Source organism: Mytilus galloprovincialis, chromosome 1 (genome assembly GCF_965363235.1).
Source record: "Mytilus galloprovincialis chromosome 1, xbMytGall1.hap1.1, whole genome shotgun sequence".
NCBI lineage: Eukaryota > Metazoa > Mollusca > Bivalvia > Mytilida > Mytilidae > Mytilus > Mytilus galloprovincialis.
Genome location: NC_134838.1, coordinates 30,709,454 through 30,723,845, shown reverse-complemented (window position 1 = coordinate 30,723,845; position 14,392 = coordinate 30,709,454).

The window sequence follows — 14,392 nt, the reverse complement described above, 5'->3', positions numbered from 1 at the left end:
TTTGATTTAAGGAACTTTTCAGTCATTGAGCATCCACTTGACACTGCGGGACACCCTCAGATAAAGCAACGAATGAGAAGAGTCCCTATTGGGTTTGCTCAGGAGGAGAAGACCCACTTAAAGAAAATGTTGGAGGCAGGGCTCATTCAGCCTTCAGTTACTAAATGGTGTTCTGTCCCAGTACTGGTAAGAAAGAAGGACGGGGGGGGGGGGGGGGAGGGTATGTCAGGTGGTGCATTGACTTTAGGTCTTTGAACTCTACCTGTGTAAAAGATGTATTCCCCTTAGCGTTAGAAGAATAGTGCCTGGATACCCTTGCAGGGAATCGATGGTACTCCAAGCTGGACGCAAACTCAGCGTATTGGCAAGTGAAAATCAAGAAGGAGGATAGGTCAAAAACCGTATTTATTTCAGGATGGCATTTGGGCTCTGTAGTGCCGCCAGCTACTTCTGCTTAGGTCATAACCTTGGTTCTAAGGGGGCTAACCTGGGATATAGTGTTGGCCTTTCTAGATGACATTTTGGTTCTGGGAAAGGATATAGCTTCTCATTTGGCCAACCTGAGGGCGGTCGTACAGCGCTTTAGAGAATACGGCCTCAAGCTTTAGCCAAAGAAATTCGAACTGTTTCAAGAAGTAGTTACAAGTAGTAAGCAGGAAGGGTATGAATATTGGCCCAGGCTGTATAGAGGATGTGAAGAAATGGCCAACCCCTCACAATACGAAAACGGTAGAGCGTTGTCCGGGGTTCGCCAATTATCACCGGGCTTTCATTGAGGGGTATTCTAAAATTGCAGCCCCACTTCAAGATGTTACAGGCAAAAGGTCTTTCACATGGGGGAAACACAGCAGAAGGCATTTGATAAATTGCGGGAGACTCTCACCTCTGCACCCCTACTGGCCCTGCCGAATACATCTGATACATTTGTCCTAGATACAAATGCCTCGGATGTTGCAATAGGGGCAGTCTTATCCCAAGTACAAAATGGGGAGGAAAGGGTTGTTTGCTATGCCAGTTTCACTCTAACTCCAGATTAAAGGCGGCGTTGCACTACCCGGAAGGAGCTTCTGGCAGTAGTACTCTTCACGAAACAGTTCCGGCTACTACTTGCTGATAAGGAATTTAAGTCCGCACAGACCACAGTAGCCTCAGCTGGCTGCTTCGCTTTAAGCAGACCCAAGGGCACTGACCAGGTGGCTCGAGTAGTTGAGCCAATATCACATGGAGGTGCGACATAGGGCGGGCTCCAAGCACATAGACGCGGATGCCTTGCCCAGAATGCCTGTTGACTCTCCATGTCAGGACTTTAAAACCGATGTCAACTTGGCAATCCTGCCCTGTTGGGTTGTCCATATTGTGCAAGGGCTCAAGCCCAGTGGTCTAAATGTATGACCGATGTGGATGACGTGGTCCCATTGACATCCAAAGGAACAGATGTGGGGGGGGGGGGGGGGGCGGTCGGTAAACGAAATACTTGTCACTGGCCAGAATTCTGCAGATAGTGGGTTTTTAGATGAAATACCGGTTGCTGGCCCAAAGCCCGCCGACAAGAGTATTTGCATATCACGAGTGACAGTTGCCACTGTTGGTAGAGATGTGGCGATTGTCCCTGACAACCCAGACGGTTCCATCCGGGTTGTACAGATGTTCTTGGGATGGTTTTAGGGAAATACTCTGTTGATCAGATGTGTGACGCGGAGAGCAAAGACCCCGAAAGGCGGTCTGTAAACGAAATACTTGTCACTGGCCAGAATTCTGCAGAGAGTGGGTTTTTAGATGAAATACCGGTTGCTGGCCCAAAACCCGCCGACAAGAGTATTTGCATATCACGAGTGACAGTTGCCACTGTTGGTAGAGATGTGGCGATTGTCCCTGACAACCCAGACGGTTCCATCCGGGTTGTACAGATGTTCTTGGGATGGTTTTAGGGAAATACTCTGTTGATCAGATGTGTGACGCGGAGAGCAAAGACCCCGAAATTAAGTGGCTCACTAAGTGGCTTGGCGATAACAGTTAGCAGCCTGCTCAAGGGGACCTGTTTCGAAGTAACCAACCGGCAAAATTTTACTGGACGATCAAGGAGCGGTTCAGCAGGGATGAACGGGGAATGATAATGTATCACGCAAAAGACGGAGAGGGAAACATGTTGCTGGTGCCCCGAGAATGGAGGAGGGACATTTTGGAATTATGCCATGACATCTCCTTAGCTGGGCACCAGTGCATGACTAGAACCCCAGATAGAGTAAGACAATTCTACTACTGACATGGGCTTGAAAAGGACTTGCAGGGCTATGTGGCTAGTTGTTCGGCATGTAATCAGGGCAAGAAACCGAATAAGACCGCAAGGTTCCCAATGACAATGTTTAATGCTGGGGCTCTTATGGAAAGAGTGCACCTCGATTTTGTAGGGCCCCTACCAAAGTCAGACAGAGCAAACGAACACCTGCTCATGATTGTAGCTCAATTCAGCAAACGGATAGAGTGTATATCTCTCCCCTCGCAGACGGCTAATGTCACGGCATAGGCGGCTGTTAACGAATTTTTCTGTAGGTTTGGGTATCCATATGAAGTATTTACAGACCAGGGCCATAATTCCGAGTCTACTCTTCCAATCAGTTTGTGAACTGCTACACATCCACAAGGCTCATGTTGGGCAGAGAGGTTAATCTCCCTGCTAAGTTAATGTTTAGGCCGCCAAGCCGGGCAACCTCCAGAACTGGCAGGGTATGTGGGTGACTTGGAAGAGTCCATTAAGTCTGCCCATGAATTTGCGAGGGCAAACCTCAAAACCTCCCAGCTCAGAGCTAATCAAGCCTACGATCTCAGGGTAGTGAGCCGTCAGTACAAGGTAGGGTCTATAAGCTGGACACAGCTTTACTGCCACGAAAAGGTTAGAAGCTAAGCCCTATGTGGAACGGGCAAGGGGTCATCCTAGAAAGGATCTCCCCTTACCTGTATAAGGTAAAAAAAAAGAAAGCGCTCACCACGGTTAATCATGACCGTTTAAAGCTGTGAAGGGATAGGGAGCTACCGGCATGGGTCAACCGGGCAATAGTAGAGCTTCAAAATGGAGGGGTGGCCAAAGCAATACAACTTAATAACCCTGTAACCCCTTCACAAGCTAGTGTTCAAGGTCTTGTCGGGATGGACCCGGTGCTCCCCACTCTGCCATCAATTGAGGGCTGGAAAACCTCAACATGAAGTACTGGGGCACTGTATTGCACTTGCCGAGGACCTTATACAGGTGAGTTTATAATATCATGTGACAAGTGCAGTGAGTGGTACCATGGCAGGTGCGTGGGAATTTCTCCACAGGAAGCGGAAGAGTGGGAGAAGCAGGACTATATATGCTCTGGTTGTAAGATCTAAAAAGTAAACCAGATCACCCGCAAGCTAGTCTGAACCCTACTGGACTGCGGAGGTCAGCCCGTAGGAAGGGTTCAGAAAAGAGTGACATAAGGAGGCTGTTGTACATAAGGAGTTTTTAAGTCATTGAATATAGTTTTTTAAGAGATTGTACATACAAAGGCAACTATTTACACTGTTCATGAGTATCTAGTTACATAACTGTTATATTTAATGATTAGGCCAGATGTCAGTATGTTTTGCCCTCAAAATGTTTTTTTATTTGTATTTGCAGGGAGCATTAGAGATGTCCAGTGACGAGAATACTAGAGGAAGCCCACCAAGATAGGGTCCCCTCAGTTGAAGGGGATACCCCAAGCCTGAGAGATACAAAGGGCCAGAAGGAGGAAGCTGAGGTCCCAGGGGAAGCCATCTCTGGAGACCACAGGGACCCATCCCAAAAGCCTAGGGATACGAGTTTGGAGCGGGGTTGCGAGGTAGTTAGGAGTACCAGGGATGGGAGCCCTTATTCCAAGAAAAGGGCTCGGTCAGGTAGTAGGCAGGGAACAGTTAGGTATCCCAGTGGTGGAAAGAGCAGCTGCTCCGTTTCCATGAGCACTCCATGGGCCGTGGTCCCGATGGCTAGGGACACCCTGTGGGCATTCCAGCCACACGGGATGCTCACAACGCGCCTCGACTGGGTAGGGGCTTTCAAGGGAAGAAGGAGACAACACAGTAAAGGAAGAGGAGAACGAATAGGCAGAAAGAACGCCTTGCAGAGGAAACCGCTAGGCTACAGAGGGCCCTTAGAGACGCCCAAGAGAGGCGAACACACCAGTCCGGGGAACACATTCCAACAGGCAGGAGGAAATAAGGAGACTGGGGTGTCGTGGCAAAGGACACCCCAATGCAGCTACACAGCAAAGGGGACAGGGGTTTCAGGACAGAGGACACCCCAGCCAGAACAGTTATACACAAAGGGAGACTTGGATGTCGGATCAGAAAACATCCCAGGACAACTTTACTCAGAGGGAGACTGGGGTGTCAGGCTAGAGGACACCCCTAAATAAACTATAAGGCAAGGGAGACTTGGGTGTCAGGAAAGAGGATACCCCAGGGCAACTTTACTCAGAGGGAGACTGGGGTGTCAGTCCAGAGGACACCCCAAAAAAACTTTACGACAAGGGAGTATAGGGTTTCAAGCCAAAATACACCCCAAAACGAACAATGACAAGTGGTGTCGTCCCTTCATCTAGAAAAGATCATACCCGAGAATGATTCCCCGTATTTCAGGCCGTCATTGGTGCTCAATAACAGCCATGGGCATCCAAAAAATATTGCCGAGGTGGCAATGGGACTGCTGGCGTTTAGGTCAGGGGACACCATCTGGGCATTGCAGGAGACCACCACCAGCAATGTACTGGCCCTGTATAGTAGGGATGTAGGTAGAGAGAAGAAAAGTTGTAAATAGATGTGTCCATCAGTTTTAAAAGTCTGTCCAGAGAGGAAGGTTATAATTAAGTTTATTTTCGTATTATTTTCTTGTCAAAATAACCCACTTAACCCACCTAATCAAGGTGGCATCACGAAGGGGTTGATGGGGCTTGGGTCGTTGCTAGAAGGGGAAAGGGGCTGGCTGTACATGCAAATAGGGTCTACTTAATTTAGTGGCCCCAAACAAATAGAAATAGTACCTTTGTTCAATCTGGGCCACTCTCATCTGAGAGGACCCATCTCGAAAATTCACCCTTATCATTATATCAATTTTGGAAATTCTAAACGTACAACAAAAATGTAAAGCTAGGAGAGTATGGTATTCGTTGGTACTAAGCCAGACCCTGCCGGAAGTTGCACGATCCCATGATGCCTTCTCTAACTCTTTCCGGTAACCATTTAGACGACAAGTCCTAAAGAATAACCAAAGAGACAATCGCAGCCATCTAGAGAAAGAAAACCAATCAACGTCAAGTTGGGGAAGTGTTCAAATTTACTAGGGATCACAACATATGCTTATTTTATATTAATATAACTTATGCACTTTCTCTACAGTTCATAGTTTGGTTGACATTGCTACAGTAGTTACATCCCAGTTCCTTTGTTCCAACAGGGGGTGATCTGAACCGTCTAACCCCTACCGGGTCACCCTTGTTTGAGTTTCTTTGTTATGCATGCTTTCCTTTGTTCTGTCACATTTTGGCGGAAATTTGAAATCCACTACATGTATAAAGTTTATAATTTATTATACGGATTATATCTATCAAAATTCACGAGGCAAAAATCCAGTGTATATGCTGGGATTCGAACTGAAGACCTTTAGCATATCAAGCCACGACACATACCAATACACCAGGACGACTAGATACGAACTAATAGCAATTTTACATACTTAAAGGAAGCAAGACAAAAAAGTAGGGCGAGTTGGCAGACCTTTATTCAGTGGGGTTTAAACCTTTTTCGTTAATAAGTGAGTTGTCAGACTGATTGTTCAATTTGATTTTACACTTTTTCAAAGGTGGGGCGAGTCAGTAAACAAGAGTGGGAGATTTTTTTTATAAAGTGGCGATATAGTGTTGGCCGATTTGCAATTGGGGCGAGTTGACATTGTTTGATATTTAATCATCGTATTCGGGGTCATAATTCTTAAGGGTATACATCATATAGTAATATAAAAAATATATTATAATGGTTGTGTGGCGTTCTAAACTAGATTTTATGAATTGTAAATGGTTTTTCGTCTAATCCAAAACAGCTGGGATGTAAAATTGTTATCCCACTCGGAATTGGTGTGTCAGTGTTAGATCACCCTCAGGCCTCCGGCCATCGGGAAGATCTTACACTGACACACCGCGTCCTTGTGGGATAAATATTAATGAAATTGAAAAGGCGTAAATAGTTTAAGCATATATTAACTTTATCGTTGATGAACACATAACCACTTATAATTCAATTATGTATATGTAACGCTTGATATATATATACATGTTTCTGACCATATGAGTATTTGGACCGTACGTATACGCGTACGGTCGGACTGTATGAGTATACGCGTTCGGTCCAGCTGACCATACGTGTTTTGGGATCATATGGGTTAAATTTAAACGAACATTTATCAAAATATTTATTTTTTGTTTATATAAATTGTTATTTTCACAATTAGATGGATAAAGTGAATAAGCGAACAATTAAAATTAGATATGTGTTTAATTGTATATCCGTGAATTCTATTTTGTTACTCTGACCCCAGGTGACACTTGCTTCTACAAAGAACATAATATTTGTTACAGTTACATGTTGTGTTCATGCATGTTCCTTTGCGTATTCATTTTTTTGTAAAGTTCATAAATATTCTGAAACAATTGTCCCCCCATATTATGTTAACTTCCGATAACTTCAGTTTCAATGAGCATACTGGGCTGCAATTATTGACTAAATACAGGAAATTAACAGATTAAAGCGTGATGTTTTTAAATATATAGAATATTTAGTTTTTATTTCAATTGCTGTTGAACTGTTTATATTAATTTAAGATATAAGTTGATCTGTCATATACATTTGTATCTAATAAACTTGACCAACTTCTTAATATTAGTCAGACCGTACGCGTACGGTCCGAGCGTATGCGTATTTTGAAAAAGTTCGCATACGGTCCAAATACTCATACAGTCTGGAACATATACACATGGAAAAAAGTATTGCAACACCAAATTGAAATTCAAATTAAAAAAACACTCTTTATTTTTTTGTGATATAATTTGTTGAAGTAGAACTAGTTCAACATTATTCAAATATCACATGAGTTTAATCAATAAATATCGACTCGATAAGTTCTTATCTGCACATGCAGCTACTGTACTCGTAAACAATAAAACAGATGTTTTTATCCTCATTGTTTTCAACAATTTAAATAACCAAGTTTATAAAGTTATGTGATTGACACCTTGTAATTGGTCATCCACATCGCAGCAAGTTGACAGATAATCAGTATGAGAGAAGCAGGTATGTCGTTGTGACAATTGCACGTATTGTTGGTCATCACCATTCCACTATAAGTTGTTTTGAGAATAAAAATCAGGCAACAAACGATCTTAAAAACCTTCCGAGATTGAGAAGATCCCCTATGACATCTACTAGGGAAAATTAAGCACAATGAAGGTTGTTCAGAAGGAAACCCATTGCAAACAATAAAATCCGAAAAAGAGAGTGATAACCATACAGGAGCCTTTAAACAAGAATTTTTCGATATCGGATCATCGCTACTGGTTATCGTGCGATAAGACCATTTCGGCGACCTTTGCCTACGAACAGACAAACAGTTGCCCGTATCCAATATAGTGTATGTAGAGCTCGCCAAATTTGGAAATTATCATCGTGGAGGAAGATCAATTGTTTCAATGGAATTCGGTTTATCTTCTTTGGCCCGATCGTAGCCCGAATTTGAACCATATCGAGCATACGTGGGGGACACTATTAGGCGTAAAATCCACGAAAGGACACTCCAGGTCAAACACGTCATGAAATAAACAATACCCTTCATCAGGAATGGTTGCTGCTACCTAAGCAACAAATAAGTCGACTTATGGCAGGAATCAAAAGACGTTAAGATGCGGTTATCCGTTTGAATGGAAGCTGCGCACAAAGAACTAATTCTTTGGCGTATAACGATCAACCATGATGTGAACAATCATCTAAAGATTAATTTTGAAATGTCTGACATTGTAAATTTCCACTACAGTAAAAGTTGTAAAATGCATTTTTTTGTACAAAAAACACTTCATTTTGTTATAAAAATTTTGGTTAGATAAAACATTTTTTTTCATACATTTTTTTTTCGTTTTAATGCGTATGTTATCTTTAATATTATTTTATCATACATTCAAAAAATGAGGCTGATTTTTCAAGTTTAAAAAAATCAAGGTGTTTTTCCATGTGTTTATAACGCAAGCTATTTTACCGTCTTATGTCTATGTGTCTATATATTCTTTGTTCTGGAGTTTTTTGTTTACCCCATGTGGAATTGCTCACATTAAGAACATTAATAACAACAGTTCCTTTTGTGTTTATTTACCAGCCATTTATCTTCATAGAGGCAAGTGTTACGCCATGTTAACAGTTATCAATAAACCAAATATGCAAACACTCGACATATCTATGTGAACTGTGTTTGACACACGTATATTGTTGCATATTTGATACAAAAGATTTGTAAGCATGTTAAGAGAAATGAAAATATGTTGATATCACCTTCATATATCGTGCGTACTTCTATGTGTTGTTGTCTTCATAATTTTGTCATACACATATGGTTGTTTATAATTAAAAACGAAATAATTAATTTTTTTCAGTGTCAGCCAAGTAGTATGGAAATACAAATGTCCTTGACTTTTTTTAACATGTTAGTACTTCAAAAAGAGCCTTCTGGTTAATACTACTCATAGTTTCAGTAATGTTCCGATCAAACTCTGAGTTAACGTTTGCCCAAAGATTTTAACATATTAATACAAGGAGATTTTGGGTATATGTCCAATGGACAGCACTCCAACAAAACAAAAATCAAAACAAAAGACTTAAGTTACAAATTAAGATCTGCTATCAAAAAGAGAAAACAGTAATAACAGTTATCTTGCAAAATGACTATTATTCGTTAACTGCATCTTAAACTGGATATATCATGCTTTGATTAAATAGTTGTATTAAAAAAAAATCAGTGTCATTATTTACTTTTACAATGACAATTATTTTATTAGATTTGTTTCGTCCATCTGTCTGTCTGTCTGTCTGTCAGTCATATTCTTGTCATCACAACTCCTCTGAAAACACACAACAGAACTTCATGAAACTTTGTAGTTGTGCTATGGACAGAAAATTATGAGGAGTTATTTTCCTTTTAATTCATTGACCTCAATATACTTCTACAACAGTTTGTCGTAGCAACTTCTCCTGAAAAAGTGAAATCACAAAAATACTGAACTCCGATGTAAATTCAAAACGGAGTCCCAAACAAATGACAAATCAATGGATAAAACACATCAAACGAAGGGACTACGACACGACAGAATTTTATTAAAGAGTAATTTATTTAAGGTAGAAAATTATCTATTGTACGGTATTATATTTTTATACAACTAGTTAGTCAAACTAAGTAGCAACATAATATTTGAGTGGATCCCAAGATACGTCGGAATTTTAGGAAATGAAATTGCAGACCAGACTATTGATTGTCATATTCCCCTATATAAGGAAGACCTCAAATGTTTAACAAAAAACATTTGAAACCAAATTTACCAAAAACAGTGGTCAGACAACCCAAAGGGGAGATTACTACACTCTTTTCAAAATAATGTATCATTAAAGATTACTATTCCACAAATGAATAGAAAAAATGAACGAATAATATTCAGATTAAGATATGGCTCTATTAAATAAATGTCAATAAACATCTTCACAAAATAGGGAAAAGCCCGAGTGAAATTTGTGAAAAGTCACAGGTGATGTTGTACACTTTTTATTAGTCTGCTCAAAATATGATGTGCAACGAAAACAGATGTTTGAATCGCTTAAATTAATTGAGTCATAGATCTCTCATTGAAATACCTTCGATCCGGATACACACACACTTTTAGTCCCGTACATAACTATCTACGGGAAACTAATATACTTATCAGAAAATACGAATACTCTCAACTATAATATTTTTTTTTAATTTTTGCTCCATGCATTTATATATTACATATCTAAAGAGGCAATTAAGAGTGTAGGTAGGGGTTATTTCTCATTCAATGACAAAAATGTTTTTTTCTCGTTGGGGAAGGAGAAATCACTAAATTCCAGTATGTCTTTGAAAATTTGTTTCGAAAAATTGACGCAACTTGTCGTTATGGAAAAGAAAAAACTACAACCAGTTCTTACTTTTATAAGAATTCTTTATTTGCTACACCAATCGTGGAGACGTCCTTACATTGGTAGCATTTAACTAGCACATGTCTTGTTATATATTTCTAAATATATTTGTTTGTATAAGTATATCACAGACGACACAAAGGTGAACAACCAGATAAAATTTCTAAACAATTTTAAGATACCTATCAATTAGTAATGTATATTTCATTAGGAACTATCGTTTGCTTTTTTTTTCATTTTCCTATTACATGTACCTTTTGTTATGTGTTTTTTTTTCTCTCTACATATAAATACTTCTTAGTAACTCAGTCAATCATGTTCGTCAAATTTTTATATAATTACTCGCCAAAACGCAATACTAAAAATAAATTAAGAACTGAAAGTATATATACATAATGTTTATGTTATATGAATTTAAGGCGCAATTACTACATAAGTAATCCGTCTACCAAAACCAATAACAACAACAATAACTATCATATACAATGTGTTACTAAATAAACATACACATTCGAATCAATAATTTAAATGTGCCACTTCACTCTCTATTCTCGCTAGCTATACATATATATATATAGCAAACAGAACTTTCTTACTTACTTACTCTGTGTTGTCAGTTGTACTTGCATCCCCTGCTGGATAATACATGTCTTTTATTGGTTTTGCTCTATTTTGGAAGAGAAAAGTACACAAAAAAGGTATGACAGGTCATATTAAGTGTAGTGTTACGAAATATTGAATATATCTGAGATTGTAGCGCATAATCATATTCACTAGGTTTACTCACAATGACACTTAGCTGATGATACGGCAGTATCAAGCATTATGATCATTTGATCTTAAAGAGAAACAATTATTAGGACCAAGAATAAATTAATGCTTTGTCATAAGTTTGCAGTTCAATATTATTTTTAAATCTTGGAATGCGATCAGAACTTCAAAGGAGAATAATGTTATGCAAACATACACATTTTATGTGGGCTAAACTCATTCTGTAAAATTAAGATATTTATTGTTTGCTGTAACAATTTGAAAATAGAATAACTGGAAATTCAGATATTAATGCGTTCATTTATTAATCTTGCATACATGTATCACTGATTACTGGTAAAAATAAGATTGCAAAACTTTTGTGAAGACCACATTTCTGCATACATTTTTCGAGATTTTGTAAGGGCTGAACTGGCACTGCTGTATTTTGCATGTTGAAAAAAAACATTAGGATATTTTGTTTTATGATATTGCTTGGTCCAATACCATTTTATGATCTATGATCAATTTAGTGATTATTTACATGTTCTCCTCAGACTTATAACCCAGTAAGCCATTTATAGGTCCTATAACTTAACTCGTGTTAACATAATTGTTTATTTAAGTTTTAAGTCGTTTTGCAATGAAATGTCCCAAATTAAAACACTTGACCACATTAGTATTTAACTTCGTGGCATATAGACTGACATCTTTAAAGTTCTGTAATAATAAATATACAATATTAGGTCAATGTCAGAAAAATTTAAACTTTTTGTATGTGACTAAGAAAATGAGGAAGGGCGAGGTTGGACTGAGCTCTTCCCCAGCTTTGTGCCTAGTACAAAACAGTTTATATTTTCTGACATTGACCTACTATTGTTTTTATACTGCAATCTTAATTAATACATTGATAGCTCTTTAAATTGTAACACACATTTTAAACTTATTTCATCCCTTCATGAGCCACTGTTGATGGAAAAAAAGCGTACCATGATGAAATTGACATTGCACAAAATATAGCTCTGTTACTATATTTAGGAAATAAACACACCCCATTTCCATTCTCAATTTTATTTACAACTATTTGCCGTATAAATATATTCTATAGTTTTACTTTGTTTTATTTAAGTGTTATATACATATAAGATGATTGACTTGGTCCAACTGCACATAAGGCAGCTCTACTCTGGACTTTTCACAACCCAAACTCTCTTTATTTTAGTAAAAAGTAAAATCACAAGAATACTGAACTCCGGGGAAAATTCAAAACGGAAAGTCCCTAATCATATGGCAAAATCAAATCATAAAACACATCAAACGAATGGACAACAACTGTCATATTCCTGACTTGTTACAGGCATTTTCAACTGTAGAAAATTGTGGATTGAACTATGACATTATAGTGCTTAACCTCTCACTTGACAGTTGCAGCAAATTCCATATATTTACAACGATGTGTGAACAAAACAGACATAAAAGGTAAAAATAAGGATACAACAGAAAAGTTCCCCTAAAATAGAAAATGACACATCGTACATGTATACATGTATACATGTAAACAAAACTTTACGACAAAAGAGATGATTTCAGTTTTCCAATTGTGAACTTTCCATTTCTAAGTAGCAACATTCCAGCAGCACCTGCATACGGGGTATATATCTCCCAATTGATACGATATGCCCGTGCTTGCATTTCCTATCATAATTTTCTTGATAGAGGGTTGCTGCTCACAAGGAAGCTATTAAATTTCCAAATGGTGAAGTTGAAATCATCCCTTCGTAAATTTTACTGACGCCATCACGAGTTGGTTGACCGTTATGGAATAACCGTATCACAAATGATATCGGATATGTTCCTTACGTCGTAACTACAATCCCCTTCCCTTTCCTGAATGTGACCCACCGAATTAGACTATTTACCGGATTTGTTATCACATAAGCAACACGACGGGTGCCGCATGTGGAGCAGGATCTGCTTACCCTTCCGGAGCACCTGAGATCACCCCTAGTTTTTTAGTGGGGTTCGTGTTGTTTATTCTTTAGTTTTCTATGTTGTGTCGTGTGTGCTGTTGTTTGTTTGTCTTTTTCATTTTTAGCCATGGCGTTGTCAGTTTGTTTAAGATTTATGAGTTTGACTGTCCTTTGGTATCTTTCGTCCCTCTTGTATAAATGTATAACTGAAAGTACTGCAATTCAATCACACAAAGTTAAAAACAATTTTATACATGTTGAAGCACCGTCTTTTATGTTAAACAAACAATCGACTTTTTACATGAACCCGGTTGTATATCGCTTTCATTGTTGCGATTTACAACATCGCTGGCTACAGGATTGTCGTTATTTTTTTAATCATTTTTTGCCTAGCACAACATTTCTATCTCAAACAAGAGCCATCAACTGAAGAATATTTATTTTGGCATTTAAATGCAAGCTTGAAACTTACTGTTTTCCACCTAGTTTATCACTGAGAGTGGCACGAGGTATGACAAGTTGACAAAATCCTGGAATTTGATCACAAGAAAAATAAAAGTAAAAATATTGTAACCCCAAGCACTTTGAAGTGATATTGTGTTTGTTAGTTGGTTAACTTACTGTTAAAATTTTACAGAGAGTGGTCAAGCGTAAAAGGTTGTGCTTGAGCAAAATGCAAACAACAGTTGTAGTTCGTGAAAACGCCACGTCACGTGACAGAGCTAAGGTCACGGGATCATATTTTCATGTAAACTGATGCGAAATGGGACAACCCTTTTTTATTGCCGATGAACAATCATGAAATATTCACAGTAAAACTGAGGGAACACATCTACTGTAAGAGAAAAAAGTACAGAACAAGAGGAACACTAAACTGTCACACAAACACGCGCACACATACATTAAAACGGAACAAGGGATAACAACTGCCATACATCTGACTGTCTATGTGACATTTTAACAAATGGTGGGTAGAACCTGGTTGTATGGCTGGACAAACCAGCCGCTACCTTGACAATGTTAACAAATATCGCTAAAATGAAAAGTCTAGTGACAGGAATACAGTTAAAAAAAACGAAAGAAAATTCAGGACGGAAAACACATAACATAACATTTAATGATACATTTCAACATTTAAACAATATATTAACAACGAAAACATAAAACCTTTACAACATAACACAAATACAGCACCAAAGACTAATGGACCTAGCGTCACACGAATGCATGTGTAAATATGACGCACCGTTTTTTTTAAATGTCAGCATATGAATACCGATTACACAGACGGTGTTTTTTTTCTAGCAATTTGATTGAAAAAAGGTCTGGTTCCACTGAGATGTTCTACTGAACCAGTTCATATTTATTGTATTTGTTTGGCTTAATTATAAATATTTTGATATGAGCGTCACTGATGAGTCGTATGTAGA